The sequence below is a fragment of the Lissotriton helveticus genome, chromosome 6, assembly GCF_964261635.1.
Source record: "Lissotriton helveticus chromosome 6, aLisHel1.1, whole genome shotgun sequence".
Taxonomy (NCBI): Eukaryota; Metazoa; Chordata; class Amphibia; order Caudata; family Salamandridae; genus Lissotriton; species Lissotriton helveticus.
The window spans coordinates 1,657,553,293-1,657,559,292 of record NC_136067.1 but is presented as its reverse complement, the minus strand read 5'-3'; positions in this window follow the sequence as shown (position 1 = coordinate 1,657,559,292).

Below are 6,000 nucleotides of genomic sequence, written 5' to 3'. Positions count from 1 at the left end.
TTCCGCGCGCAATAATGGCAGCCGCTCCTCACCGGAAACCTGCAGGAGTCGGGGGCCCCCAAGACTTTTGTAGAATCTTCAAGGCTGAGGGGACGCTTTCGACAATGGGGTCCAAGACCTAGCAGACAGGCGTCCGAGTTCCAAGGTGTCCCAGGGCCATTTCAGTGGACCAGGCCCAAAAAGGAAAGAGCCTGCCGCCATTTTGAGAGTCCTGTGGCAGCCGCTTATCGCTGCACCGCAAGAGTGGGCGCAACTCAGCTGAATGGCGGATTTTGGCACAGTGTACCAAAAGCGGGCGGAATGACAACTGAAACGGTAAAGGGGCGCCCCACTACAGCAGACGAGCCTCCACCTGGGGAGGCCCGTTCACGCCGCCTCCCCCCCCCCCCCCCCGGGGCGCCCCACGCCGTTATTCGGAGCAGCATTGTAGGATACCAAAACCAGTGCGGCAACTTACTGGACATCACCTGGGTGCCATCCACATCTCAGCGCGTTCTGCTGCCTTGGGACTATTCGCACAACAGACCGCTACTGACAATGCCTCCCCCGGGACGCCCCACGCCGTTTTTCGGAGCTGCATTGTACGATACCAAAACCAGTGCGGCAACTTACTGGACATCACCTGGGTGCCATCCACATCTCAGCGCGTTCTGCTGCCTTGGGACTATTCGCACAACAGACCGCTACTGACGAGGCCTCCCCCCGCACCCCCCGGGACGCCCCACGCCGTTTTTCGGAGCTGCATTGTAGGATACCCAAAACCAGTGCGGCACCCAGGTAACATCACCTGGGTGCCGTCCAGAACTCAGCACGTTGTGCTGCCTTGGGACTATTCGCACAAAACACAGCTACTGACCATTGTTGCTTCTTTTTTCCATAAAATGTTTAAATGTATTTACTGTTTTTGTTGCGTTGTATATATTTATAAGTTATTAAAGTTTTATAATCCTACTACTTTGTTGGAGTGCTATATATTTTTAATGTGACACATAATTGTAAAAACTTTGATGTACAAAGAGGCATCCCTGGAATCTTCCGCTTCAGGCTGGGTCCCCTCCCCAATCACAATACAGGATGGTTTTCAAATAGTAGGAACGCGTGTGGTGTGACGGATCTCATCGGGTGGGGGCCTTGATCTACTGTAACTCCTTTGAAGAGGGGTGATTCTTTACAGCTGGAGCCATAAACTACATCTGCAGGGCTAGGTGATAGCCTGGGACCGGCCTGGAGAATCGGACACATAGGAAGAGGAGTGTCAGAGGGTGCGGTAGTGAATAGGGCGAAAGGGAGGTGTCGAGCGGGCACAGGGTGTGATTCTCAGGGAAGAACAGCGCAGATGGGGGGAGGTTTATTGCCCATGCATAAGACAGAGAGCGGGGGTGACCAGTGCCTGGGGGAGATGCTTGCGAGGGTGGGGAGCCATGCTAAGGATCGACAGCGTGCAGAGAGTGGGTCTGGTCAAGGCATCTAAAATGGCTGCCGTGCACGACAAAAGTGTGGCATTTGAAAAAAGGCAAGATGGCGCAGACAATGTTTATCAACACTTCCTGATTTCCTTCGAATCTAACGTTAACAGATGTTATCTCTCCCACACTACCGGTCCCCCTGGGCTTAAACGCCGAGATGGTAGGGACTGCATCCCGTGGAGATAGGCCGAGACGTCACTCGGCAGAAAAAAAAAAAAAAATCTATAAACATACAATAAGTTAAAAGTCAATCATTCTTGTTTCCTTGTAGTACGCTCCCCAGACCGCTTCCCGGTTCGCGAACTGGGCGCACCCCACGAAAAAAAACAATTTTTTTTTTATTTATTTTTTTGCCCCGCGGGGCCCTTTTAAAGCCTCCACATCAAACCTAGGGGGTCAGGGAGGATCTACTATGCCCCCTTATGGTCATTTGCCCCTTCGCTTTGGCCTCCTCTTGTCTCTCGATCCTACCGAGAGACAAGATGGCGGCCGCTACGGACTGTTTGGAATGTTTACAGACACCGGAGAGCCAATCAGCTTCGCTTCGCAAAGCTCCGTAACGCGAAAAGTAAGCGAAACGGAGCGCTACCCGGGACGCTGTCACAGATATATATCTTTTTTTGAACGTTAATTTCTCAAAATCCACTGGAGCACATATATTGAGACCTAGCAAAGGCACATCGGGCTACCAGTCCCTACAATTTTGCCAAGTTTCGTGCAAATCCATTCAGCCGTTCGGGCTAAAAGTGAGGCCAACCGCCCTATGGAAATTAACATGGGAAAAACGCGTTTTGGGACCCCCCCTTTTTTCTCGGCCCCCCCTTGACGAACCCCCCCCAAATTTTCAGGGGCTGCTCAGAAACAAAATGTTCCATTTTCCTGAAAATTTCAGCCAATTCCGTCCACAAACGCCGAAGTTATTAGACATAGAATTTTCAAAAATCCCATAGAGGAAAAAATCCTAACTATATATACCTACTGGCGACCGCCAGTAGGTAATATATATACATATATATATACATATATATATCCAGATCCAATTATAGGAGTATGTGTAGGACAGAGACCACAGATCACTTATCGCAGAGCCAGGTCTCTCAGGGATCAACTGGTACACAGTTATCCTGGGGAAACATCACAAGTAAAATGGCCTCCAAGACTGAATGGATTTACGACTTGTGGCAGTTGCAAAGCTGACCGCAACGGGAAATCCTGCAAGGACTTCATAACCGGCACAGGCCAAAAGAGACAAATCAGGCAACAAATCAACTGCAACACGGAATTTGTTGTCTACGTATTGGAGTGCCCTTGTGGCCTCCGATACGTAGACAGCACAAAACACCCCCTTAAGGTGAGAATATTACAGCACTTACGTGCTATTACGAACAGGGACCACAATTATCCGATGGCCCGCCATTATGAAGAGAGTCATAACAGCAATAATGGCAGTCTAAGATTCTTTGGTATTGACAAAATTCCCAAACACATACGTGGTGGAGACCACGAAATACAGCTAAGGGTCAAAGAGTCCAGATACATCATAGATCTGGACAGTAAGATCCCGAAGGGGCTAAATTGTGGGGAGGAGCTATCCTCACATATAGGCATTTGAAGCTGGTAAGGAGCATCGTGAAAGCTACTTCGTAGAATGAGGAGTATTGTAAGGAGGATTTTAAAATCACTATCACTTTTTTAAAATGCTGGCTCACACATATACTATAATCGCCAATCCAGTTAAAGGAGGTGAAGGATATCCACAATTGTGGTATCGCCACAGGAACGTCAGTCGCTCCAGGGCTAGTTATAAGGTAATAGAGAGCCACACAAAAGTCACAGAAGAATTAATTCCACTTAAATTTCATTTATAGCTTATACAATTACACACTCACACTAATATGTCATCACTTCCTCATCCTTAATCGAAAGCACTTGAACATAAGGCTAACCACCATGTAAGTACTAGCACATCTGACTCCTTCTAGTAGAGCTCTACTATTACTAGAGATGGGAGCACCCATCGCACAAGACGGAATTTTTGAGAATGTGTGGTAGTTAGACTAGGGAGCTCCCGGTAATTAAAGACACAATCTGCATAATTCGCAGGATACAGAAACATCACGATAGTGGAATTCCACTAGATAGCAGTCTCGAACCCCGCTCGCATCCGGCGGGTGAACTACATTACCCGGCCAGCTTTGCGACCGTCACACATAGTTGCGAGTCACATGACACAACGCCAGTAAATCCAACGCCAGTAAATCCAACGCCAGTCCCTCGCCGAAACCAATATCGCAATGGCATATAATAGTAAGAACTAGATTATATTGACACAGTTCAAATACAGCAATTGAATATTGTGATAATGTAATTTTGTATTTGGTTTAAGAAAGGAAATATGATAGTATGTTTTCTATCTTTATGGTTTAGTCATCAAAGAAGGACTTAAATAGGTTTGAACACAAAATGGTGGTAACTTGATAAAGGCAAACGCCGAAACGCGTCGTCCTTGTTCTATAAGTGCACAATAAAGGATTTGTGCTGGATTTCCCTGGCGTGCCGTTTTCTGTGTCCAGCTATTGGAGGTGGATGGGAAGCAGGTTTAAATATATATATATATATATATATATATATTCACCGAGAAAACCATAGGTTTTACACCAGTTATAGTTAGCTGGAAATTTTACTCGCATAAAACCATTGAAATTCCCACGTTATAGTTCGTTGGACTCACTATAACTTGCGCGTGCAATGCACTGCTGATGACGTCACATATTACATCACTCATGACATGGTCAATGACATCACTGATGACACTATCCTTGTGACAGTGACAGACCTCCTTTCACTGTAATCTAACCCTTGAAACACATATTCAAAAACAGAAACTAAAATTTTCAAAAAAATGGATACCCATATCAGTTACAACCAATTCAGTAATTCCACCATCTATATACACATGCACTCACATTCACCAACAGTTCTATACAGTCACTCATACATATACTCACACTCATCATATGTAGTGATACACCTATACATCCTGTTACACACCGACAGTCATCCAAAAATTACTCACACACATACTCACACATGCAAATAAAATATTGAACATCCATTTATTTGCATATACAGCTATACACACACTACCACCTTACTTCTAAGGAAATTTACACATATTTATTCTCTTAAACAATCACTTATAGAAACACATACTTATTTAAACAGGAACTCTTACAATCTCTTACTCTCACATATACTGACTTATATACATCAATATTCACATATACTAGATTTAAACATATGTAGTTACTGATAAAGACACTAGTGAGATAGTCATTCACTCACTAACAAACACATATACACACTCATCCACCCATACAGTCCTTCACATATGCTGTCTTCAAAACACATACAGAGAGTCAGTCACTCATGCATCTATGTGCTAAGTAATACCCCCACCAAACCATATAGGCGCTCATACTGACATTAAAACAAACATCTAATAACCCATATACATACACATGTACCTACTCACCAACCCATGCAGCCACTTATACACAAAGTGAAACACTAATCCTTATATTTAAATATTTCAACATTACTCACTAATATTTATTTTTCAAAAAGACACACATTCACTGGATGGTGTCATCAGTGATGTCATGAGTGATGTCACTGACTATGTCATGAGTGATGTAATATGTGACGTCATCAGCAGTGCATTGCACGCGCAAGTTATAGTGAGTCCAACTAACTATAACGTGGGAATTTCAATGGTTTTATGCGAGTAAAATTTACAGCTAACTATAACTGGTGTAAAACCTATGGTTTTTCCGGTGAATTTCATAGGTTTTTTAAATGCTACTTCCTAACTATAACGTGTGTAAAACCTATGGTTTTTTCTGTGAATTTCATAGGTTTTTTAACTGCTACTTCCTAACTATAACGTGTGTAATACCTATGGTTTTTTCAGTGAATTTCATAGGTTTTTTAAAGGCTACTCCTTAACTATAAACTGTTTATAAGTTATATTTTTTCATTATATTTCTTAGCTTTTATTAATTGCGAAATATAAAATATTTTTTTAATCTATTCTATCGTTTTATTATAGATTTTCGAGAAATGCTTTCATAGTATTACAAAGTTTTCTTCACTGTCAGAATTGCTTAGGAACTCCTTGCAAGTCTCAAAAGCTTTACAAAGTCTTTACCTTACGTTCATTTTACCGTTTTCTGACTTGTCAGATGTTAAAAAACGTACCGGGGTGCGAGACAGAGTGCGCGCACCCCGGTGTTTTGAAACAATAAAAAACAGTTTGATACTTTATCGCCATTGTTCTTGTGACCCCATATGAAGGTATTTAATATTTGAGAATGTATACCTTTCCTCCTTTTCACATTTTAAAGCTTCATTAAATTAGACCGATACTTCTAATACACGTACGTGTCCGGATTCCGTCACCGCGTATACGTCCTAATACGCGCATGTCAAATCATGTGACTTGAAAAGAACACTTCCTATTGGTTCATAGTAG